The sequence below is a fragment of the Bubalus bubalis genome, chromosome 10, assembly GCF_019923935.1.
Source record: "Bubalus bubalis isolate 160015118507 breed Murrah chromosome 10, NDDB_SH_1, whole genome shotgun sequence".
NCBI classification, from domain to species: domain Eukaryota; kingdom Metazoa; phylum Chordata; class Mammalia; order Artiodactyla; family Bovidae; genus Bubalus; species Bubalus bubalis.
This window is the reverse complement of record NC_059166.1, coordinates 67433757-67461123: the sequence shown is the minus strand read 5'-3', so window position 1 is coordinate 67461123 and position 27367 is coordinate 67433757. Positions and strand designations below refer to the sequence as shown.

At 39.5% G+C, this 27367-nt stretch overlaps 1 long non-coding RNA gene across 3 annotated transcripts in view; it reads left to right on the top strand.

The window, feature by feature from the left end:
- LOC102400054 overlaps nucleotides 1–27367 on the top strand; it is a 286205-nt gene that overhangs the window by 48087 nt on the left and 210751 nt on the right. For all 3 annotated transcript variants that reach the window (XR_006542442.2, XR_006542441.1, XR_006542445.1), the window contains exon 2: nucleotides 1037–1491. This is a non-coding gene — a long non-coding RNA (uncharacterized LOC102400054). The remainder of the gene's footprint in view (nucleotides 1–1036; nucleotides 1492–27367) is intronic.

The following is a 27367-nucleotide window of genomic DNA, read 5'->3' as shown; positions in this document are numbered from 1 at the left end:
TTTGGGCTTCCCTTGTAGTTCAGCTGGTAAAGAATCCGCCTGCAATGCGAGAGACCTGGATTTGATCCCTGGGTTGGACAGATCCCCTGGAGAATGGAAAGGCTACCCACTCCAGTATTCTGGCCTGGAGGATACCATAGACTGTATAGTCCATGGGGTCGCAAAGAGTCGGACATGACTGAGCGACTTTCGCTTCACATAGTGAAGGTGGTTAACTTAGATGGGGTGGTCAGAGGAGTCCCCTGTGACAGTGAAGCTGAGAGCTGAATGTCAAGGAGTCAACCATGAAGCACCTGGAAACAGAGGGTCTCAGTCAGAGGGAACAGGAGCTAGGAAGTCTCAGGACGCATGGCTGGATCACAGAGAGATGGGGACAGTAGAAGGAGGTGAGATCAGAGAGGGAGCGAGGGTTAGGCAGGGGCCAGCTCACAGAAGGCCTTTGTATTTTTCTCTATCGGCAGAGAAAATTCTCTGAAAGGTTTTAGCATGGGAATGACATGATGCTGAATTCCACTTTAGACAGATCAACTTGATGATTGTATGGAAAAGAGATTCTAGTGGAAGCCAAAGTGGACACAATTTGGCTGCTGCAGTGGACCCAGAGAGAGAGGGTGGTGGTTTGACTTAGGAGTGCAGTTGAAGGAAGGGAGGAATTGGGTAGATTTAGAGCTTAGCATGGAGGTGAAGTGTCAAGGCTTGCTGAGGTGGAAAGTGAAGGAAGGAGAGAAACAGGACTACACTCAGGTTTTTTCCCAAACTTGTGCCATTTCCTAATGTAAACTGTTCTGCATGCATGCATGCTAAGTCGCTTCGGTCATGTCCATAGTCCCCAAGGCTCCTCTGTCCATGGGATTCTCAAGGCACAAAGTATACTGAAAACTATTAAAATATATGAACTAGACATATCTCAAATAGAACTTTCTTTCTATGTAATGGATGTTGTTCATTTGTTTTGTACTAGAAATGTGGTTGTGCATCTACACCTTGGTGTCTGACTAATTTTTGTCTTTATTGTCTTTCTTGAATGTATTAATAGGAAATAACTGACATCATCCACAAAGGCATATGTGGTATTGGAGAAGACCCTTGAGAGTCCCTTGGACTGCAAGGAGATCAAACCAGTCAATCCTAAAGGAAATTAACCCTGAATATTCATTGGAAGGACTGATACTGAAGCTCCAGTACTTTGGACATCTGATGCGAATATCTCACTCATTAGTAAAGACCCTGATGCTGGTAAATATTGAAGGCAGGAGGAGAAGGGGATGACAGAGGATGAGATAGTTGGATGGCATCACCAACTTGATGGACTTGAGTTTGAGCAAACTCCGGGAGATGGTGAAGGACAAGGAAGTCCATGGGGTTGCAAAGAGTTGGACATGACTGAGCAGTTGAACAACAACAACAGCAAAGGCAAATAAACCAAGAGGAAAGACAGCTTTTAACTTTAAATACACATGAGGACCTCTTTCTCCAGAGACTGAGGAAGAGGTAAGTGTGACCATGAAATGCCAGGTTTTTTGTTTATTGATTTGGTTGCACCTTGTATTAGCTGTGGCACATGGGAGCTTTGATCTTGGGTTGTGGCAAGTGGACTTTTGGGTTGCAGCAGGCAAAATCTAGTTCCCTGACCAAGGATTGAACCTGGGTCCCCTGCATTGGAAGCATTGGAAGTCTATTTGTAAACTTTGCCTTACACAGGTGATCTGTTGTTGATTTGTAGATAACAGGGAAATAACCAGATTTCCTTGTGACATTCTCATAACAGATCTTTGTGACATTGATTCAGTTGTTTTAGTTCAGACTATTATAGATATGCCAAAGCCTTTGACTGTGTGGATCACAATAAACTGTGGAAAATTCTGAAAGAGATGGGAATACCAGACCACCTGACCTGCCTCTTGAGAAATTTGTATGCAGGTCAGGAAGCAACAGTTAGAACTGGACATGGAACAACAGACTGGTTCCAAATAGGAAAAGGAGTTCGTCAAGGCTGTATATTGTCACCCTGTTTATTTAACTTATATGCAGAGTACATCATGAGAAACGCTGGGCTGGAAGAAACACAAGCTGGAATCAAGATTGCTGGGAGAAATATCAATAACCTCAGATATGCAGATGACACTACCCTTATGGCAGAAAGTGAAGAGGAACTCAAAAGCCTCTTGATGAAAGTGAAAGAGGAGAGTGAAAAAGTTGGCTTAAAGCTCAACATTCAGAAAACGAAGATCATGGCATCCGGTCCCACCACTTCATGGGAAATAGATGGGGAAACAGTGGAAACAGTGTCAGACTTTATTTTTGGGGGCTCCAAAATCACTGCAGATGGTGACTGCAGCCATGAAATTAAAAGACGCTTACTCCTTGGAAGGAAAGTTATGACCAACCTAGATAGCATATTCAAAAGCAGAGACATTACTTTGCCAATAAAGGTCCATCTAGTCAAGGCTATGGTTTTTCCTGTGGTCATGTATGGATGTGAGAGTTGGACTGTGAAGAAGGCTGAGCGCCGAAGAATTGATACGTTTGAACTGTGGTGTTGGAGAAGACTCTTGAGAGTCCCTTGGACTGCAAGGAGATCCAACCAATCCATTCTGAAGGAGATCAGCCGTGGGATTCCTTTGGAAGGAATGATGCTAAAGCTGAAACTCCAGTACTTTGGCCACCTCATGCGAAGAGTTGACTCATTGGAAAAGACTCTGATGCTGGGAGGGATTGGGGGCAGGAGGAGAAGGGGACGACAGAGGATGAGATGGCTGGATGGCATCACTGACTTGATGGACGTGAGTCTGAGTGAACTCCGGGAGTTGGCGATGGACAGGAAGGCCTGGCATGCTGCGATTCATGGGGTCGCAAAGAGTCGGACACGACTGAGCGACTGATCTGATCTGATCTGATTATAGATATCTAGTTGATGGACCCATCCAACCAAATAGCAATCACCTGTATTTTTCTAGACTGTAGAAATACTTTATTTGCAGAAAGAAAACATGTTTCTCCCAGTTTTGTCAGCATAGTCAAACAATGATGTACATCAGCAAGAACTTATGAGAAAATGGGGGATATCATAGTACCAACACTATTATTAAAAAGACAGGAAGAAACTTCAAAACCTTTGCTAGACTTTTTTCTCTCTCTAATCTTCTATAAAAAGAAAACCAGAACTTTAAACCTCCCCACAGGTGTTCATTTTAGCTACACTAATTACTCATGAAGATTACATGACTTTGAACAGTTGTGGTCGCTGAAATGGTTGAAAAGATCGAATGAACTGGGTGATAGGATGGTTGTAATAATCAGCATCAGACTCTGCAACTTTTGGTAGATTGTGTGTGAGGGTGGAGGGAAAGAAAGACTTGAATTTGAATTCAGACTTGAGCTTTTGGTGGAGTGATTACGGCCTTACTGAGACAGCAAACCTGCAGAGGGAATGTACTTAGGGAGTGAAGGAGATGATTTCAGTTTGGAGCCTATGTTGCATTTGGGTTGTGTGTGAATAATCCATTTGGAGACGTCCAGGAAGTAGTTAGAGATAATAGGTCTGCAGTTCATAGAAGAGGTTGAGATGAAAGATTTAGAGGGACTTAGAATCTTGGGAGTAAATACGATAGCCCAGAGAAAATGTACACAGTGAAAAAGACTGATATTTACTCTCTAAGGAAAAGGAACAAGAAGAAGCTTGTAAAGGAGACTGCAAAGGAAGAATCAGAAAGATCTGTAGTAAACCACTGGTATGAGAAGCCATAATCACAAGACTATTTTTTTATATTGTGTCATATATTTATTTATATATGTATATATTTTTAATTCTCTTCTGATTATGTTATCTTTTTACTTAAAACACTTGGCTCTCAGAAAGAAATCCCTAATCCTAAACAGGCTGTACACAGGGATTGTCAAACTATAGCATTCATCAGAATTCTTGGAGGGCTTATTAAAAGAAGACTATTTTAAAAAGTGAACTGTGGTGTCAAATGCTGAAGGAAAGGTAAGTGAGAAAACAACTGAAAGTTTCCATTGAATTTATTCGTACATAGACTTAGGTATCTTTCTCAGAGCAATTCTGGTAGAGCAATTCATGGCAGAGAAACCTGGATTGTAGTGATTAAGGGTCAAGTGGGAAGTGAGAGAACAAAGTGCATATTGTCAAGTTTTTCAGAAATTTGACCGCGAAGGGTAGAATTGCACTAAGACACTGGATTAAAGACATGTTGGAAAGAGGAAGATTCTCCCTTTCTCTACCATAGTATTTGAGCTTGTTTAAATACTGAGAAGATTTAATATATGAGAGTGATTAATTACAGATAAGTGTCCCAGAGACCATTGGAATGAATATTCTAGTAATTGTTGAGGGTTTAGCATTATATATATACTAAGTCACTTCAGTCACGTCCAACTCTTTGCAACCCTATGGACTGTAGCCCATCAGTTTTCTCTGTCCATGGGATTCTCTAGGCAAGAATACTGGAGTGCGTTGCCATGCCTTCCTCCAGGAGATCTTCCCAATCCAGGCATTGAATCCTGTCTCTTATATCTCCTGCACTGGCAGGCAGGTTCTTTACCACTGGTGGGAAGCCCCATATGAAAGGATGGCTAGTGCTATTTTTCCAGTAGAAGAGAAATGGAGAGTTGAAAACAAAAGTAGATTTGCTAGATTAGAGAGAAGTTCAGAAGTTCCCTTATGATGACTACTATTTCTCAGGGAAGTAGGAGTAAAGATTATGGGATGAAAGTGCAAGATAAAATGTAGCTAGCAGAGATTTGGGGGAAAGGAGCAAGCTTAAAGCAGAGTGGGAAATGTTCATGGCTAAGGAGTCCTGGTAGGTTCCCTGACAGCCACTTTGGAGAGCCCAGCAAGAGTAGTGATCACAGATATATGATCACAAATTGCCCAATTGTTACCTCTCACCTGCACCATGCAATGCTGGACCAAACTTTTTAAATTGCATGCAAAGAGTAAATAGTTGAGTTCACCTAGGGATGGAGTTTTGCCAAGTAGATGCTATAGAAAGACAGGGGCATGGGAATTCTAGACTATTGGTAAGAGAAGTAGTCAGAATGTTCAAAACATGAGATCTATGCAGAGTAATAACAGAAGTGAAGACTGGAGAGGGCTGTTGGACAATAAAAGAGTAGCCGAGGACTAAAGGTTCTGATGACTTGTAGCACTCCTTCTAGATTCATTATGTATTTGATAGATACTCAATTGAGAGTAAGGATACACAGATGGCTACTTCCAAGTCCAAACATCAAAGATCACATGACTCCCATGCATATATCCCATTCCTCCATTAACACCCCTATTTCAACTGAAGGGATCAGTTTGTTCAACCAGAATATATCACCCTACCTCTGTACCTTTTGTCCTAGCAATATCCTGTATTAATACCTATTCCACTCCTTTTTGCGTATTCAAATCTTACCCATCTTTTAAGGCTTGGCTTTCCCTTTATTCACAGAACTTTCAACTGAGGGAAAGCAAGGGGGAAAAAAATGCCCTGACATTTACTGAGCACTGATTATCTTCTAGGAAATGTACATTTCACATGCAATTCTAATTTAATTTGGACACCAGCGTGTTCAACTTCCCTTTAATTTTCCTTAACTTTATTTTATATTGGCGAATAACCAATTAACAATGTTGTGATAGTTTCAGGTGGACAGCAAAGGGACTCAGCCATATGTATACATGTATCCGTTCTCCCCTAATCTCCCCTCCCATCCAGGCCGCCGCATAACATTGAGCAGAGTTTTCTGTGTTATACCGTAGGACCTTGTTGGTTATCTATTTCAAATATAGCAGTATGTACATGTCCATCCCAATCTCCCTAATTATCCCTTCCCCTCATTCTTCCCCCCTCCCCTGCCCTGGAAAACATATGTTTATTCTCTAAATCTGTGAGTCTGTTTCTGTTTTGTAAATAAGTTCATTTATATTTTTTATTTTTAGATCCTCATATAAGGAATGTCATATGATATTTTTCCTTCTCTGTCTGACTTACTTCACTCAGTGATGACAGTCTCTAGGTCCATCCATGTTGCTGCAAATGGCATTATTTCATTCTTCTTAATGGCTGAGTAGTATTCCATTGTATATATATACCACATCTTTATCCATTCCTCTGTCGATGGACATTTAGGTTGCTTCCTTGTCTTGGCTATTTCAACTTCCTTTTGAATGTGAGTTATCTATATTGTCTTTAACATTATATGGCATTTCTCCCCATGTTTACTTGTTTTGAGAGATTTTTGTGTCTATGTCTCAACCTTATACTGATAGTATTTTTTGATGACTTAATTATATTGTATTTTCTGTAGTACCACTCATTCTGAAAGGTGCATTGCAGGCATAAATTCTTACTTGATTAGGAATATGAAAATGCAGATAATACACTAAAGAGTATAGAAAAAGGAAAACGAATATGAGTACCAAACATTATCCCTTATAAATTCATGATATGTGATGGGAATTGGGAAAAATTTGAGAAATACTGCCCTAGTGTTCAAAATATGAATCTACTTTCTAAAAGTGGATAATTTATTATTTCAGTAGACTCAGATCTGATACATTTATAATAGAATGTCTTGTAGCCAATTCTACATGATTATTTCATTTGAAAGGTAGCCAAATATGATATAATGGGTAGAGGCATAGATTTCTTTTAATCCATTGTGTTTCCATATATTTACATGAGCTGACAATTCAAAAAAATAAAATTCAGTCTTTGACCTATTTTGAAAAAATGAACACTTTATATAATTTGGATAGTTGCACATATCTGAAATCCAAAATATATAAAGAACTCACACAACTCAATAGCAAAGCAAAAACAATCTGATTAAAAAATGGGTTGCTGCTGCTGCTGCTAAGTCACTTCAGTCGTGTCCGACTCTGTGCAACCCCATAGACAGCAGCCCACCAGGCTCCCCTGTCCCTGGGATTCTCCAGGCAAGAACACTGGAGCAGGTTGCCGTTTCCTTCTCCAATGCATGAAAGTGAAAAGTGAAAGTGAAGTCGCTCAGTTGTGTCCAACTCCTAGCGACCCCATGGACTGCAGCCTACCAAGCTCCTCCGTCCATGGGATTTTCCAGGCAAGATTACTGGAGTGGGGTGCCATTGCCTTCTTCAAAAATGGGCAGAGGACCTAAATAGATACTTTTCCAAAGAAGCTATACAGATGACCAATAGTTCCATGAAAAGTTGTTCAACATCACTAACGATTAGGGAAATATAAATCAAAGCTACAGTGAGATATTACATCAGATCTGATAGAATGGCTCTTATCAAAGACAAAAAAATAGCAAAGTTGGTGAGGATGTGGAGAAAAAGGAGCCCACACATACTATTGGTAGAAATGTAAATTGGTACAGCCACTATGGAAAACAGTACAGAGGTTTTCCCCAAAATTAAAAAGTATACTATGCGATCCAGCATTTCCACTTCTGGTTATTTGTCTGAAGAAAATGAAAAGAAAAACAGTAATTTTAAAGGTATATCCACCCCCCTATTCACTGCAACATTATTTACAATAGCCAATATATGGAAACAAACTAAGTGTCCAAAGACAGATCGATATCATGTCATCTTTATCCATTCATCTACCTATCTATAATGAAGTATTACTCAGCCATAAAAAGAATGAAATCTTGCTATTTGCATCACCATTAATGAACCTGGAGGATAATATACTCTGAAATAATATGCCTTCAGACAGCAAAAGACAAATATCATATGATTTCACTTGTATGTGGAATCTAAAAAGCAAAACGAAAACAGACTCATAGATACAGGGAACAAAGTAGTGGTTGCCGGAAGGCAGGTGGGTGGAAGGACAGGCAAAACAGGTGAAAGGGGGTGAGAGGTACAAATTTTCAGTCATAAGGTAAGTAACAGGGCTGTAATGTATATCGGAAGGAATATAGTCAATAATATTGTAATAACTTTGGTGACTAGACTTATTGTGGTGATCATTTCACAATGTATGAAAATATTGAATCTCTGTTACATATGTAGCATATCTGTTATAGATATGAAATGAATACAATCTTGTATGTCAATTAGAATTTACAGACTTTATTATTTAGAAAAGTAGTATTCAAGTGAGCTAAGATTTTAAAAGACTTGGCCCATATAAAAAATAGGAGTGTTTAACAAAAACATAGTGGGGTTAATATGTCAGAGATGAAAGCGAATAGTTCACATTTTGGTGGCAGCAGAGTAGTTTTATGGAGTTAAAGCACAGGAATTAATTCTTTAAAGAAATTTTGTAGCATCTCATTGAGAAATGGCTATGAAATATTCTTTAATGAACCATCAAAATTTCTTCTCTTCCTTTTCCAAATTCTCCTCCTACTTCATTTTTAGGTTTATAGTATTTTTATATCCAAAAGTTAAGCTTCATTTAAAGGCTTTGCCAACATGATGTTCGTTTCATAAACAAATTCATTCAAGCATAGACAAGTTATACATGTCTGAGTTTCTTCAGAAAGCTTTCGCTGGAACCAGCAATAGCACTGGAGTTTCCTATTTGCAAATGAGGTAACTATTTTAGAGCATCACATGCTATATATTTAGTGGGCAAAGGCTGTCAAACTTGTTTTACAAAGTTGATGGATCAGTTTTTCTTCGCTTTTTACAGTATTATCATCACCCTCTACCTGGAGATCATCATTTTCTTCATTAACCTCAAATTTACTAAAAGGAATGTTCATTTTTAGTGAAAATTTATAAAATATTTCAGTATTTTAAATGCTTAGCAGTTTCTTGCCATGCAAAAGGGAGAAACTTTTTAAATTGTAAATTTACAATGACATATATATTATTGAGATGACAAAGCCTAGGCCATTTTGTAATTCATATGTAACTATAGTGTTCTTATCCCTGGATGCACCATAAGAGTAGAGTCTATAGAAGCTGCCATAATACCTTATATTAGTAAAACAAATATCATAGCATGTTTTCATATGCTGTTTTTTTCTTTCTAAACATAAAAGTGTTTTTCCTTACTATAATAGAAATATGTGCACATTATAGAAAAATTAAAAAACATGGACACACAAGTAGAAGAAAAAGAAAATATTGATATATTACTCTGAGTTAAGCTCTAGACACTTTGAGTTTAATTTCATACCATTCTCCTCCCCATGTGTGGCTCATGTACACAGAATTTCTATTTGCTTATACACTTACTAATTATATTTTACATAACAGCATGTACCAATAGTTATGTTTTTATTTTACAACATAATTTTAGACAGCTGTATAGTACTCTATTAGGTAGGTATTAGTCTAATTTTTAAAATCAGTTTCTTTTGGACAGTTGATTGATTCCAATATTTTGTTGTTATAATCAACACATGAGTAAATATCCTTTTACATACATCTTTCTACGCTTTCTTAATTATTTCCGGGAGGCTAAATTTCCAGAAAAGGAATCATCAGCCATAGTTCTGGGCACTTTTAAGTCTGATAATTACTGCCAAATTGCTCTCTACAGTCTTATACTCTGACCAAATACATTTGAAAATGTCTTTTGCCTCTAATAGAAATTCGACTATTAATTTGCATTGTCTCATTCTGACTCTTATAGTTATGCAGTAGTCAGAACAGATGATGAGAAATGATCACACATCTAGTAAGAAACAAGATGGGGAGTCAAGTTTTCTGACTTGCCATGCCATATATTTCTTTTGCATCAAATAATTCTCACTGTTACGCTATTGGTGATGGCGATTCCAACTGAACTGTCAGGAAAGAACCATGAGCAGGAATTCTTGCGCTGCAGCCTGACTCATGTCTGTGTTGCTGGCAGTGCCCTGGCCTCCAGCCATTGGACTGTGGGTGGCACAGTTCTTGTGATTCTGAGAAAAAGGCGATGTTGTCACCCTGCCTGTCCAGGCCAGCTCTGAAGCCAATGGGAAAGGGAGGAGAAAAGAAAGTTGGAGGCACAGAGGCAGTGGAGGGTGACCAAATTATAGACCTTGTAACAGCATGTCCCTAAGATCTTTTGAGTTTTGCCCCATGTTATGAGGGAAAGAATCCAGGCCTTCTATCTGACTATAAAATTTTAAATTACTGAGTTTATTTTTTATAATTTTTTAATTGTAAAATGGACACAAACAGGGTTCTGTTTTTGTTTTCATTTATACAAACAAGTCAAGGATCCAAGTTCTCATAAGTGAAACAAAGGAGGTGGTGAAGGGAAAAAATTCTCTTTTGGATAGAAAGACATTAAAGTGGGATTTTTAAACTCATTGTTTGTACAATATGGTTGAGTAAGTTTAAAGAAAATTGAAAAAAATAGCAATGTGTTTAATCATGTAGTTGTTTGCAAAGTTCTAAAAAGTTTTTGGCTATAGAATTATTCTAGAATACTGTTGTGCAGAAGTGCAAGCAACATTTGTTAGGGGCTAGTAAACCAGCCACCAAGTCTTCCCTGGTGGCTCAGGCAGTAAAAAAAAAAAAAAAAAAAAAAAATCTGCTGGCAATGCAGGACACCTGGGTTTGATACCTAGCTCGGGAAGATCCTCTGGAGAAAGGAATGGCTACCTACTCTAATATTCTTCCCTGGAGAATTTCATGGACAGAGGGGCCTGGTGGGATACAGTCTATGGGGTCATAAAGAGTTGGACACGACTGAGTGATTAACACTTGGCTTTCACAAACCATATATGTTAGTAAGTGCTGTAGGGTTAGGAAGATGAAATAGTTAAGAAGCTCTGTTCTCAAGAGCCATCATATAGTGGCAGGATTGCCACTAGGAAGGTTGCCCCAGGAAGCTTTCCTACCTGTTAATCTCTTCTCTTGTCACTCAACCTACTTTATAAATTGACTTCAAATCCATTTCCTTATGTTATACCCATCAGACTATGAGTTCCTTGAGGGCAGGAATTGTGCTCTGCTGTTTACTGTGCTCACCATGAGAGACTGTATAGGAGAGGGATCATAGAAACTTAATAGAACAAAATAATAGCAGAGGAAATATAGCTTTGTCATTTACCATTTGGGGGAAGGAATTATTCTTTGATTATTATGTTCACTATTCTCAAACATATTGGGCTATACTTTTCAAATTAAGGTAAGTTAGCATATTATCATGGGGAAGGCAATGGCAACCCACTCTAGTACTCTTGCCTGGAAAATCCCATGGATGGAGGAGCCTGGTGGGCTGCAGTTCATGGGGTTGTGAAGAGTTGGACACGACTGAGCGACTTCACTTTCACTTTTCACTTTCATGCATTGGAGAAGGAAATGGTAACCCACTCCAGTGTTCTTGCCTGGAGAATCCCAGGGATGGCAGAGCCTGGTGGGCTTAAAGAAAATTAAAAAAAAAATAGCAATGTGTTTAATCATGTAGTTGATTAAGAGTCGGACACGACTGAAGTGATTTAGCAGCAGCAGCAGCATATTATCAAATTTTAGTTTTTATTAATTTTGCAAACCTAGGCAAATAATTCATGTCCTTAATTTTTCTTATCTACAAAGTAAAGGTATTGGACCAGACCAATAATTCTCAACTGATGGTGGGGAATCCTATCTCAATATGCAGAGATAGGGTAGAACACATCAGAATCTTAATATATTTGTGGTTTGAAAAAACATACTCAATATCATTGTATAATTTTAAAATTGTAAAATGAAAAGAAAGGTCCTATTTCTGTAATGTTAAACAATAGAAAAAATTGCCCTAGAAAATGTTGGCCTTCAGGTTTTTCAGAAGTTGTGGGCCAACTTTTCTTAGGAGGTTGTATAGGAACCTTTAAGGTAGGTGTGGGAAGGATCATAATTTATATTCTTTATGGTTTTCAATGAGTTCAATAAAGTTAAAATACATTGCACTAATGCCAAGAAGCTCCAATCACCTAAGATTTCATCATGGCTGACATAAATCTTAGTTTTCTTTGCATGTGTTGGAAAAGTTCTGTCACCTTTTTTAAGAAACTTATTTTGAAGAGGGAAAAAGCTGTAGATCATATTAATACTAGGCTCAGAAAGATAAAGAGGATAAGAAAACCAGTCAGACTGAGTTATTGAAGCATTGATGTGTAGAACTGCTTACTTCTTGGACTTGCCTATGTGATCAAGGACAGGCTGATACTTTAGTTTAATTGTAGCTCAGAAGACTGAAACCCAGCATAGCATGTTTGGGTGACAGGGTGCTGTATTTTTAAGAGATGAGAGATTATGTTCTCAGAGTGCTTGGGGTCTTTATTTGAAGGAGTTTTTTAAGGGTTAAGTACTTGCTACTTAGCATCTGAATAACTTCCTCCTACAGTAAATTACCTTCTGGTCAAAATCGACATGATTTTCATATGTCTTTCTGGTCATGAGTATCCACATCACAACAAAAGCATAAAGTGATTTAAAATTCCTTGTCCAAACTAAAAAGAGATTGAAATGTCACCCCATTATAGGAGTTGATACAAAAGTCAGTTCTTGCAAGCTCCTCTTCTCTGTGGCTCTCTTCAGATGGCTAGTGATGGAGTTGTTGTTTTGTTGTTGTTTAGACACTAAGCCATGTCTGACTCTTTATGACCCCATGGACTGTAGCCCACCAGGTCCCCAGTCCATGGAACTTCCCAGGCAAGAATACTGGAGTTGGTTGCCATTTCCTACTCCAGGGGATCTTCCTGACCCAGGGATTGAACCTATATCTCCTGCACTGGCAGGTGGACTCTTTACCACTGAGCCACCAGGGAAGCCCTAGTGATGGAGACAGCTGTGCTACTTATCCTTTGAGACTTGTGGAGCCTAGTCCATGCCCTTTAGCTCCTCTTCTCCCTCAGTGATTTGCCCACATTCCTGTGGCTCCAGGAGTCAACAGCATCCTGACATCTTCAGTTACAGGCCAACCTGGGCTACTTTCACCCTCCATTTTGCCGGTGAGAATCCATTTGTCCCATCTTGTGATATTTCAAGATCTGATTCTAAACTACTGCATAGCTTTAAGTTAGGGCATTGTTCAGTTTGGGGTGTGGCCTATAGATTTAGTGAAGCATTCTTAAAGTTTGACTTTTTGACCTAAATCTTTATGTACCTCTGTCAGTTTGGGTCTTCTGAAAAGCAGGTGTCAAGCAAGAAATTTGGGGAAAACATTGTGAAGGAAAAAAGAGAAGGAGCACAAGTAGGCCAAGAAGAGCCCTCAGACCCTGATGCAGGTCTGTGAAAGGAGAGGAAGGGAGTGTTGGTGTGGAAGGAGCCTCAGACCACAATGTAGTTCTGAGGAAGTCTCAGCCAGGCCTGTGGGGATCCCTGAGCCCAAGGGTCCCATTAGAGGAGTCCTGTGTCAGGCAGAAGTGGCCTGGGCCTACTGTGGCTACCATGCTCTGTCATTGTCTGGGGGCAGTCAGTGGGAAGTGTGACCTAACTTGAGTGTTGCACTGCACCTAAGAATGTGACAGCTTAAGGGTGTCCATCAGCTGTGTTCCCTACAGCAGATCCTCTGGGAGGGAGTTAAAAGAGGTACCTCTAGAGCCACTAAAGTACCCAAAAGTGGGACCTGAGATCCCAGGATCCTCAGCAGAACTTTCTAAAGGTTATTGGCATTATTCCTCCACTCTCCATTCCCATCTGCTGCCTGACTCATGGAGATTCCTTCCATTCCTAGACCCTCTTTCAAGTACAGATAGGGAAGCTATACCTCTGGAGGCTCACTTTTGTTGGTTTTTATTGCCTGGCCAGTAAAACCAGCCATTAAAAAAAATAAAAATCCTGATTCCATGAACATTTCCATGATGAAATTCCCAGCACTGTGTTAAATACAGAGGACCCAGGATAAATAAGACACCTCAAAGGACTCATACCCTAGAGAGGGTTATGCACAAATTAGCATACATTTTAATAATGTGATAAATAGAGGACTAGACTGAACATAGAAGAGAACTATCTTGACCAGCCTGGGCAAAGTCTGAGCAGAGTCTCCAAGAACAAATACCGCTTACTCAGACAGAAAAGGTGGTCAGAGGCAAGTCTAGGCAGAGGCAAGAAAGTATGAGGAACAGACTATAAGAAACGGGGTGTTCCTGGAGGATAAAGGGGAAGGTTTATGAGGTAGGCAGGATCCAGATTTATGCTTGAGAACTTGTACTTGATTATGTTAGCCATGGTCACCTGTGTGTTTTAGAAGTGTGGCAGAGGATTTGGGTGCAAGAGAACAGTAGGAAGCCACTGCCTGCCAACTATGTATTTCTATCCTTTTAAGGACAGGTGTCCTGGGGAAAGATTGCCTTCCTTACATTCAAAAGATGTGGGTTCTAATCTGTGTGTCATGGTTTATCGTAGTTAGGCAAGTGCTGTAGTTCTAGAAATGGAAGTTTGTTACTTATAAACTGGAAGTTGTGATACTTGCCCTGACCCCTATTGAGCTGTTGTGAAGATCAAATGAGTTGAGACAGGACTTTCTGAAGGCACTTTGCAGACTTTCAGCACTGTAAAAATTAAGGGGCTGTTATTACGTGCTGCTCAGGAAATAACAGGCACCTGGGAAAACCCACAGAGTGTGGTTTTGTAAGAAGTTGCTCAGCCTCCAAGGGAGAAAATGCTTGGCTTAAGGTTGGCCAAGAGGAACATGTCTGGGAAATTACGACATGAGGTAAAGCAAATGGGGCTTTCTGTTTTGTTTTTGGAGATTACTATTTCTTGTCATTCTCATTGTTTACCCTTCCTCACCTTGGGTGGTTCTGAAGTGAGAGGAAGTTGAGGTGGAGACTATTAATAAAGCAAAGAAAAGATGGTTAAAATTTACTTGATATAACAATTAGAAACTGAACCATTTCAATGTGGGGAAGATCGTAAGCTAGACCTTGGTTATTTGAATGTGGAATGTGTAGGGACGGAAAACAAACTTAGGCATACCAGAAAACACTCTGACTTTCCAGGAGTCTCAAGGGGTCCCCATCCTCTTATACTCCCAGATAGAAATAGCAGTACAGTATCAAATAAATAAAACTTATCCTAACACTTCTCTCCTGGAAAAATAAAAATTCTGTCTCTGATTAGCTCTCTTTTGTTGACAGCTTGTTAGATTCTTACCAAACAAAAAACTCCCCTGTCATCAGCATATATGCTGTTGGTGAGATTCAGTGGCCAGGCCTTTGACATATATTATCAATGTATATCCCTATAAATATATTATTGGGTTGGCCAAAAAGTTCATCCAGATTTCCTGTAAGATCTTACAGGATCTTTTAGCTCAACCCAACACCAGTACATGTATAAAGGTTTGGAAAAATCTCTATTTAAAAAATCCTACTTTAAAAATCTCTATGTAAACAATCCTGTAATACCACTGATCTCCTAAAAGAGTCGTCTATTCTAAGAAAAAACTTTTTTTTTTTTGGATAGAGGAATCCACAAGAATATTTGCATGTGAATTGAGATAATTAGTTAATTCTTATAGCGAACTTGCAGGCAAAAATGTTGATTACTCTTTCTTGAATAGTCATACTATAGGTTGGTCATTGCCAACTTAAAGCAAAACAAAAAAAACTAAGAGACTTGTATGACCCATGAGAGACGTTTTGGAAAAGAATTGCCCAAAGAACTGGGTGGCTGAGTAGAGATTTATTCATTTGATGTCAACATCAGCTACTTTTGACTTTATTTTACTAATGTTTAGAGGGTAGAAAGCTAAAAATAATATTCCTCAAAAGCCCTTGGAGTTAAACTTTGGGGAGTGACCTGGGCTTAGTCATGCAAATGCAAGTGTTAATTTTCTATTGCAATTTAACAAATCATACAGATTGAGTGGCTTAAAATAGCATCATATGTTGGCTAATAGTTTCTTCAGTTCAGAAGTATGGGCATGGGATAGCTGAAGCCTCTGCTCAGAGTTTCATAAGGTTGAAATCAAGATATCAGCCAGGGCTTCACTTTCAGAGGTCTCGTCCAAGCCCACTGGTTGTTAGCAGAATGCAGAATTCAACTACTTATAGCTGTAAGAGATCCTTGTTTTCTTCCAGGCCGCCAATCAGGGTTCCTAGAGGCTTCTTGCATTCTTTCCATGTGGCTCTCTCCATAGCATGGCAGTTTGCTCTTCAAGGCGAATAGGACAGCGTTTCTGACTTTGAATTTCTGATTTCATTTAAGGGTTCACTTAATTAGGTCAGGCCCACCCAGGATAGGGCTCCCCTGGTGACTCACATGGTAAAGAATCTGCCTGCAATGAGAGAGACCTGGGATCTATCCCTGGGTTAGGAAGATTCCTTGGAGAAGAGAATGGCAACCCACTCCAATATTCTTGCCTGGAGAATCTCATGGACAGAGGAGCCCAGCAGACTACAGTCCATGGGGTTCCAAAGAGTTGGACATGACTGAGCAACTAACACTTTCACTTTCACCCAGGATAATACCACCTTTTGATTAACTCACATTCAACTGACTGGAGACCTTAATTACATTTACAAAATCCCCCTTTTTTTTCTGGTAACAGAACACAATCATGGAAATGATAGCCCATTGTATTCACAAGTCCTGCTCACACTCAGTAGGGTCTTGTACAGGGTGTGTACATCAGGAGCAAGAATCTTGGGGACCATCTCAGAGTTCTGCCTATCTCAGTGTGCCATTTATAGATAGACGTAGCCAAGGTGAGGCAGGAAGATTGTACTGTGCGGGAAGCACAGGGGCATGGATGCTGCTCCCAGGGAGAGTTTGTTTCTGTTTCCTAGTGCTATGTGTGCCAAGCAGTAGGCAGCAGCAGCAGAGAAGGGTTTGGGTTTTTTTTGTTTTTTTTTTTTTTTTGGTTAGAACAACTAGCAAAAATGTAGTTGAGTATTTTTTCTGGGCAACTTTTCCTGTTTTCCTTGGTAACATTCAACCCTGTTTCTTTTGTCCTCTCATGGATGGTATAAGAACGATTATAATAAATCTCTTTCTCTTAAACTAGCTATAGTGAATACTTTTATCTGCAACATAACACCTTTACTGATACAATAGGATCAATGATGACCTCTTTTCATATATCCATTAAGTGTGTGTCATTCTGTAATGCCTCTATAGATTCATAGAACTTTAGAGCAGGAAGGATATACTTTCAGCTCTAGAGCTTTTAAAAATATATTCTATAGAACACTTGTAATAGACTTTAGGATGTGAGGATAGTTTTTTTTCCTGAGGAAAAAGTATTCAATAGTTCTACCAGCTTGGGATACACTATACACTCTTGGAGTTTATGATATTCATTAGCATAACAAAGACTCAAAATCCTACAGAAAAAAAAGCAAACCCAAATCCAAAACTGTTAGACTTTTCTTAATCCAGCCAAGGTTTCCCAAACCAAGGACCAAAAAGGTTAACTAAGTTACCAATTCAACTAGTTAGTGATAGAAGGTTTAAAACTAGACTAACTAGGTTTTGCTGACACCCAGACACATGAAGCTTACTCCTCACTCCTTAAATCCACTGGAGAATTAAGCTTCGGTGAATACAAACACAGCCTCATGCAGAAGTAGAAGATATAAATAACTCCATCAGATACACTAGTGATGTCTCCATGAAACTTGTCCTAGCTCTTAGAGAGGCTTGGTATCCCATACGTCTCCACTGTAGGAGGAGGTGACTGCCAAAAGAGCAGACTCTGAGAGAATGTTTCCTTGCCTCTCTGTTATTCACACAATAGCTTTTCCTGGGTGCCAAGGCCAAGGGCTCTCAGACCACAGGCAAAAGGAGCTTGTGAATTAGATTCTAGGACATTTTGGTAACCATTGCACCGTTATCCTCCATGCAGACATTTTGGGCTTAGGGCTTGATAGAAAAATAAGTTACTTTAAAATAATTTCAAAATAAAAATGAAAAAAGTATAAAGGCAGTATGGATCATGTGCATAATAGAAATCTGATTCCTGGATCAGAATGCTTGTAAGCACATGCCTCTCCCAAATTCCAAAATGTAAATCACGTCACACACATCTGACCAAGAGAGAAGAGGTTCCAGGAGGCGCATATTTTGAGAATGAAAACAAGGAGCTGTGAGTGTTACAAAGCACAGCTCACAGTCAGCTGGCTGGCTTGACACACCTTGATTTTTATTGTTCCCCCAGGCCTTCCTGCTTACATGGTGCAGAGCTCGGGGTGGTTGTGGACGTGCGCTGAAGCAGCTGCAGCCCCTAAGCTTCCCCCACCCGCCTTTGCTGATCTTGGAAGGAACTAAGATTAAGTAAAGAACTTAGTCTCTGCCACACGTTTATTACTGGGAAGATTCCCTCTCAGGGCAGAGAGGCAGGGTCACAGGTAAGACTTCTCACAGTCTCGCCTGGGGCTTTCCCCTCAGCACCATAGTTTCTCCTTCCTTTTGGTAGCAGCATTTCTAACAGTGCATGGGTTAAAAACAAATCTAAAAGGAACTATCCTCACCACAATGTTTCACAGCCACTGAGGCCCTTAAAAGAAAGAAAATGAAAGAAACCCAGCCATTACACTGAGTCATAAAGGGACTTGCCATCACATATACCCACCCCAATTCTATGGGAAAAGTTTCCACATACATGCATATTCTCAGGGGTTTGTGGTGTTCCCTAGAGCTTAGAGGCAGGACTGTGCAGCCTCCTGTAAAAGGCTCTGGGGTTGCCTTTGTTGTGCTTGAGGAACCAGAAAAAGACAATTTAGGAGTTCGGGTAATGGCATATGGTGATTGTACTCTTTCTTCCATGCCTTGTATTCAGTAGACATTTTCTGGCCTTTTTGGTTCAACTGTTGAGCCTCCACCCAGAGGCTTTCAAAGTAAAGCTATTAGACCAGTGGAAGTGGGTTGTGTGGATACTTTTGGGGACTACAAAAGATATCTTTTTTCTTTTAAAACACCTTGAAACAAGCATCCAAGGAATGGGATATATTTCAGCTTTTAACGATTATTCTGGACACCCTTATGGAAGAGCAAAATAATTGACAAATTAGGTTTCCAGCCCCAAATGTTGACATATTTGTTAATCAAGAAGTAAAAAATATTTTGCTCTTCTGTTCTCAAAACTGGGATCCAATTATATTTAGTCTATACTTGATAAGATGTAATGGACAGTGAAAACAGAAATATTTAAGGTGTGTTCAACTCCTGTGCTTTGTTAGATAATATATAATCAGGACAGAGTTATCCTATGAAAGAAAATATGCACACTGGATGCAGAGAGATACACCGACCTATTTCCATTCTAGCAGTGGGGTAAAATATTACAACAGGCAGGGGTGTCCAGAAAACTCTGCAAGTCCACATCACTTGCTATCTACACAAAACTTCTTCCCTTTAATATTACATGAAAGATCTCCAGGAAGTTCTGATACCTATTCCCTATTCCAGGATGACATGACACTTCACTGTATGTGGAACTCATTTGTTAGCTGTATGTGGAACTCATAGTCTTTACTGTAAGAAGTATACAAATTGTTTATGCTAAATTTGAATTAAAACTGACTCTTTGAAACAGTGAGGATTCCAGGCTTGTGATGGTAGAGGAGACCATATTTTTATTTCTGTTCTATTATCTAATGGCCTGAATTCATTTTGATCTATTTAATACCAAAACCAAAATGAAATCAACTTCCTTTAAAACTTTGACTTGCAGTTACCTGAAGAATTAAAAGGAAGATGTATTGGGGTTTCCAGTAGAAAGGATGGGTATTTCCCTGTCAACGCCGCACACCAGGGACTCCAGCTCAAACCCAGGAAGGTGACAAAAAAAGGTGTTGAGGGTGTGGATAAAGTTCCCCAATTCTTTTTCTTCTTTTTATCAGGCTGTAACTTTAAATGAATTTCTTTCTGGTCCAAAGCAGGAATAACTGCTAAGGATTCCAAATGAGTACTCAAACAATTTTATCGGGCCCAGTAATGGACCTATTTTTGATAAGCGAGCAAGGAAAGCTGATAGCCCTATTTCAAAGCAGCTGGCAGTCTGCCAGAGAGAGGCACCTCCCAGGAACTTTCAGGGAAACACTTGTAAAGTGCACTGATGGCTCAAGGTGGATGCCTTGGTCCCGTACTTTGGACTCTTCATTGCTGTTCTAACAGGTGAGGCCCCAGATGCAAATATTTGGTTTGACCCTTTCTTACTGTGAACACTGCAGCCCTTAGTATGATGTGAAGTATAGAATTCATGGCTATTTGCTCAGATATTATCACAATAATTGTAAATTCTACTTGTTATTTCTCAAGGACCACTAGCCTGGCTGCCCTTTTGGAGAAGGAATTTGATAAAGGTAGGTGAGTAGAAACTTGTGAAAAGTGTTAGTCGCTCAGTTGTGTCCCCACTTGTGACCCCATGGTCTGTAGCCTGCCAGGCTCCTCTGTCCATGGGAATTTCCAAGCCAGGATACTGGAGTCGGTTGCTATTCCCTTCTTCAGGGGATCTTCCCCACCCAGGAATCAAACCCTAGTCTCCTGCATTGTAGGCAGATTCTTTACCATTTGAACCACCAAGGAAGCCCATTAGGGGATGAAAAATAGCAATAGTACAGATGAATCTCAGGACTCAGCATTTATATTCAGACATAAAGTTAAACCATGGAGCAGTCTTCCAATGAATCCTGATTTCACCCCAGCATGGGAAAGGCAATAATGAGCTCAACAAGGTGTCTATCAAAGCAAACTTCCACACCAGTTTTTCCTCTCTACTTTTTGTCCATGATCATTCATGATGGTTCTTCACCACCTTCCTTGTTGCTTTCTATTGAATTTCATTTTGTATTTTTTTTTAACTCAATACCACACACCCACCCCCCTTTCTGTGAGTATAAATCTAGCCTCTCTTTATAAATTTCAAGCATCATCAGGGTGAGGGCATGGTTCAGCAAATAAAAAAAGCATGAACTGTGGAATTAGCCTAGCTACTTTCAAATTCTGGTTCTTTCATTTATTAACTATGAAAACATTGGGAATGTAATTAACTTCTCTGAGTCTTTAGTACTTTATCTGTCAGAGATAATATCTACTTTTCTCTTTGTTTTAAATATAAAATGAGAATGTCGAGCCCGTGGCCCAGATCTAGTTTCTCAATTTGTTTCATTCCTTCTCTTGTATTTCTGTGATATACACTTGCTCTGGCACCCTCTTCTTACACTTAGTATATAACAGACATTGAACCATGCTAGTTAAATACTATATGTGTGTGTATGTGTATGTGTATATATATATGCTTTTTTGAGGGTGGATTGGAAGGTTTAGAAATTATCAGTTTGTATCAGTTTGGAGAAACTCAATTCATAAGAAGTCCCTGGATCAGGGATCAGGAGGATGTTATTTCTCTCTGAATCTTCTCAACATATTTGCCTTAGCTCCCTACTTTGCCTGTGTAGACACACCCTTAACTTTCTATCCACACTGGTATGCTTAAATCTAGAAACTGTTAAGAGGGAGGTGGAATGGAGAAAGGAGATAAAAAGGAGAAAATCAATGAGAAGAAAAACGAAGAACAAAGTTTTAAAAAGAAAACTGAATGAAATAAATTTAAAACAACAAAATTCCATTTCAGCAATGTGATACCAGTAGCATAGGTGAGGTCAAAGACTTGATCATAGACACGATCAAGTCTAGTGTAGGCTTGGGTGTTGAGTGACATCAGCAAATGTAGATTCCCCAGCGAGTTAAAAAGCTGAGGGATTTGGGAAGAAAGTTTAATAAAAGGAATCATCCCTGCAGTCTGAAAGTACAGACATGCATAGCTGAGTTAGATATTTAAAAGACGTGTTGAAATACAGAAGTTAATAAGCAGCAGTGTGGCAAAACAATGCCATTTGAGTTACTAATTCCAATTTGGAGATCTGGTCTCATTTAGGATATTTTTGCATGATATATGTGTGTGTATATATATATTAGATAATATTTTAATACTGCTGTGTTTTTAGGTTTTAGGATCTTCTTTTCATCGCCTCTATATGTCATTCAGCTCTTGTTCCTCTCAAGGACCCACTGAAACACCATGAACATACTTTTAGAAAGATCTCAAAGTTAAATTTACTAAAAATTTGAGAACATTAGAAGTATAACTAAACTGCTCACTGAGAATTTCTTAAGACTGTATGAGTACATTTCCCACCTCCCAAAACATTGGTTCTTACTAGCCCAGTTATTTTTTGAAGTGTTGAGAATACAGAGTCTGATGATGTGGATGGCAGGAGTACTAAGGTCCTTTCTTTAAATTGAAAAAAAAAACGAACAAAAAAAGCCATGAGCCCATTAAACATGGTAGCACCCTGGTGGCTGCTACCACAGCAGAGCTGCATTTCCAGGGAAGTTGCAAAGATGGTGTGGCTCACATTAGGCAAGGCACAGGCAAAGGTTGCTGAAGGAAGGAGAACTGGGATACTGCTTGTCAAACATTCAGAGTGAATATTCCTCTTGGTGAAGTCTTTCCTAGCTATTTCCACAATGTGACACTTCTTTGGTTATGTGCTTCCAGGGCAATTTGCCCATTTACAGCACTTAGCATATTGCAGTGATTACCTGTATAATGTCAGATCCCTGCAACATGATATCTGACATATAGTAGGGAGTTGAATGGCTTCCCTGGTGGCACAGTGGTGAAGAAACCACCTACAATGTGGGAGCTACAGAAGACATGGGTTTGATCCCTGGGTCAGAAAGATCCCCTGGAGGAGAGTATGGCAACCCACTTCAGTATTTTTGCCTGGAGAATCCTATAGACAGAGGAGCCTGGTGGGGTACAGCTCATAGGGTCACAAACACGACTGAAACGACTTAGCACAGCCCGGCAGGGAGTTGAATGAATGAATTAAACAAATTAACCCTTTCTGAGCACTCGTTTGGCTGCCCTAAGATCTAGGAGATCTCCCAGTTAACCTAAGCTATTAATAGCAACAGATACCTATTGTTTATTCAATAAAACAAACATACTGAGTTTTCCTAGTGCCACCTGCTTTTGTTTTTTATTGTATGTTATTTTTTTCTAAGACTTAATTCACATGGCTGGCCTTTGATCTCTCAAAAATAAAATATTTTCATGAGAGATAATATGAGATTAGTGCCTGTAAGATCTTAAATTCTTAAGATAAATCTATAAACTTTAAAGTCTATATAATACACTGATATTAGAAGCAAGATTTTGATAACTATATCCCTACTTGTAGTTGAAATGGTGTTTTTTAATAGTTATTTGAAGCTATCTAGATACTGGTTGGGTGTAAGGAGAAGGAAATACTGTGTGAAAGTTTCATCGTTGGTGTACACTGTACTCAGGAGCTAGTTTAGACTGTGCTAGAGAAAAAAACAGACACATCATTTGTATATCATTTGAATTTGGTGTGTATGACACTTTGATATGGTGTGTCCTGAAAAATCATAGACTGAGATGTGCACTTTTATAGGAGAACATATCAGAATTAACACTGGATTAATGGTTTGGGGCGGGGGAGGAGATGGAAGCCTTTTCTCTCCATCTCTATTCTGGTGCTTGTGAAATTAGTAAAAAAATTTATTCAAAACTTACAAGGTCAAAAAAAATAATTTAAACTACATGAAAGCAAGTGTAAAGGTTGACACTGAATGGTAGCTATGGGCTTTGTCCCTGAGCCTGCTCTCCATTTAGGAATTGGAGGCATTTAAAGATAGCACTTGTACCTGGGTTCAAGCACTAGCCTGAAGTGCCTTCCCCAGCCTATTTCTACAGGGAGATGAGGGTCAGTGTTCCCTCTCTGTGCACAGTAGGGTCAAACCATGAACACATTTTCCTCCCCAGGAAATGGGCTTTGATTATGTTATGAAAACGAGTGCCAACATTTGTCTTTCACTTTCTCACTGGTTCTGAAAAGGCAGAGTCCCAACAACAAGTGAATATTAAATGATAGACTTACTGACCTGTTTTGAATATTTAAGAGACAAACCCAAACTCTTAAGAGTTAGTAGCTGCCTGTCCAGGGAGTTCAGTGCACTTAAAGGGAAAAGTAAAAAAGAGCTCTAAGCCGTTACAATAATTTGGGAAATTATGTGAGAATCAAGTCTATGCCCAAGGTTCAGGTTTGTTTTCTCTTCCTATGCCTCTTTTATCTTAAACCTAACAAATGAGTAGATAGGTTTGTCCAGAGGCAATGACAAAGTAAGGGGTGAGAAGGAAGTGTAGAAGAGCTGGCAAGGAATCAGCAAAAGGGAAAGCAGAAAGGAAATCTGTAATGAACAAGCTGAACCACTCATATTTTCAGTAAAACTGAATATATGTTGACGTGAATATTGAAAAACCCAATGAAATCAAAGGTGCAAGGGTAACTCCTTTGTTCACATTTAAAGACTAATGAACTATTAGTTCAGAGAAGGCCATGGCACCCCACTCCAGTACTCTTGCCTGGAAAATCCCATGGATGGAGGAGCCTGGTAGGCTGCAGTCCATGGGGTCTCGAAGAGTCGGACACGACTGAGCGACTTCGCTTTCACTTTTCACTTCCATGCATTGGAGAAGGAAATGGCAACCCACTCCAGTGTTCTTGCCTGGGGAATCCCAGGGACGGGGGAGCCTGGTGGGCTGCCGTCTATGGGGTCGCACAGAGTCGGACATGACTGAAGCGACTTAGCAGCAGCAGCAGCAGCAGAACTATTAGTTAAGAAGCAAACTATCTCACATGCTCTCTGAACTCCTGCAGAATCTTAATTTAATTTCAGTTTTAGCTGTGGTTTAGTTTAGTAAATATTAATTGAGCATTTGCTGTCTTACAGAGACGGTCAGAAACTGGCTGCCTCACATAAGCAATGAAAGAATTCCAGCATATCTGGGGAGATGACAAGTAAGCAGAAACTTCCACTGTAATAAAACAGGATGCTGTAAGAGAAAAAGGTGTAATAGACATGAGGGCTAATTAAAAAAAATTTTTTTGTGTGTGTTTAAATCCAATTTGAAGGATGTAAATGGCCAGATGTAGGATGAACTGGGATTCTGGAAACAGCTAAGTGTAGTAGAAGATCCCAAAGGACTCCGCCCTTCTGTGACTGAGCAAATTATTTGGGAAAGACTCATGTTTAAAATACAGGCACTTTAATTTTAAAATACATCATACAGTAATTCTGAAGCTCAACCACTGTTACATATTAATTATCATGATTATATGCAGTTATTAGTTATTGAACTAATACTATTTTGCCATGTTTACATAAAACTATGGAAAATACTTAGATCCAAGCAGAAGATCATAGAATGTCTTAACTTTATACACTGTGGGTTTATGAAACATATGTTTAGCCTTCCAAAATATCCAGATGTTTGGCTTTTCCAGGAAAAATTATTGCTTGTATTTCTCTCTTGTTCATTCAGATGCTTTGGCTTCACATAGATTCTGTTTTGTTGTCAAGATGTGATCAGAACTTTCTAAATTATTGTCTATGGTATTCAGCATTGTTTATGGCCACACTATATCTGACATCACACTTTTAATAGTCGCTTCAGAGTTTTTAAGATTTTTGTATCATACAAAATTTGATGCCAGAGCTTTTACAACAGATGTGTTCAATAAGAAAAAGCTGTACAAGAAATTCTCATCCATATAATTGGTCATCTCCCATCAATGTGCTTCTTCCTGATCCAATTTATCTCTGTCTCCTCCAGCCTCTCGAGTCAAAGCACTTTTTAGCAAGGTTGTGGCCATGCTGGCTGACTGCATCAGTCGTTAGGCATTACAGGTTCTGGCCTTGTCCTTAGGCTCACTTGTCACTTGCTCTCAGACTTTGGACTGGATTGGCCTCTCGCCAAACAGCTCCAGCTGTGGTTGGGTCTCTCTTCCTCCCAGGAGACCTCGTCCCTAGATCCTCCACCAGTGCTCCCGCCAGCCCCAGTGCCAGCACTCTTGCTCTCTGCTTTTCAAACCGAGTGTTCTCACATAAAATTTTATTTCTGGGGGGTTATCATTTAGTATTCTTAGGTTGCATGGGACATACACCCACATCCCTCAAATCTGTTAACTTCAATGGTTTCTCCCAAATTTCTTGAAGACTCATTTTGTCTGAAAAAAACCTTTTGTAGTTTCCCCTATCCCCTCTATGTGACTCATCAATGGAATCTCCCTGTTTTTCCTTGCCTGAGTGTTAGAGTCTAGCATAAGCCCACCAGGAATTTCCATAACTTCTTGTTCACTCTGAGGCTTATGAAAATGCTGGACTCACTTCTGCATTTAAGGGATTGTGGAACAAAGAGCCAGAATTTAGGGTGGCTGTCATTAGAATGATTTCCAAACAAAACTCTAAATGAGGTCGCTCCCCCCTTCAGAGATCTTATTCACCACTTGCCCCTAACATCCACAGCTCAGATCAGTAGGTCTTCCAAACGAGTTTCCCCCTTTCATCCTCTCCCCTCCACCACGTCTCCCATCAGTAACATTTCAGATACTCTTAGCACTTTTATTAGTCCACCGGGCCTCTTCTGAAGGTCACATTAAGATGTTAATAGTGGTTTAGTGGGTTTCCCTGCCCAGGAGTCTTTAAAAAAACAAACACATAAACTTTTCAATGAGAAGTGAAGCTAACTACCAGTGCTCTCCTTCTAAGCAGGGGAATTTTGTGCCTCTCGAAGGAGAGTGAGTGTGAGGGTTTAGTGCTTTCCTATACTCATCCAATACCCCAGACACAATCCCCATGTTTACTTTAAAAAAAAAAAAAACTGGTTGTGCCAGATATTTTATTTGTGCTTCCAATGGCACTCTGAATCTGAAAACTCAAATAATCCGCATGCCCAGTTTAGAAGGCTCGAGTGTGTTCAGCCCTCTCTTCCCCCAGGACTCCCCAGACATCAATTTGAATTTCGAAGACACAGCCCTTGACCCTGCATTGCGTAACTACCCTGGAGGGAGAGATGATCTCTCCCCTTCACATAACCTTGTTCTCTTCTAGAGAAACAGCTCTGCAAGATTAAATACACTTGAGGGAGAGTGACATTACCGAGGAGAGGATAGTTAATTGTTCCCCTCAAAATCCAATGGGCAATGATCCAAAAACATTTGGGGAAATAGAAGTAACTCATTGCAAGCCAGCCAACCAGTGGCTTAAACTCTTTTACTTGGTGATTTCTTCTGGGTGTTTAGTTCAATTGCCTTAAGATCCATCTTGATATTAACAGGCTGTTTAGGATTTTAACAAGATTATTTGGAGACTCAAAACCTTTCTGAGCTCATGTAATAGATGAATTCTCTCAAGGTGGGCAAACTGTAAGTGGCCCCCAAAGAAGGTGCACATTCCCCTTGATTTATTGAGGTACACAGAGGAAATAATATAAGTAAACAGATAAATAGATCAATCTTTAAATATAGTATTTTAAAGAATTCTATTTTTTGTGAATGTTTTGTATTGTTCATAATCTATTAGTTGGTAGTACAGTTATGCAACTCATAATTAACATAGATATGTTGGGGTATGTTCTTTTTTTTTTTTTTTAACTACTAAGAAGGAGGGATT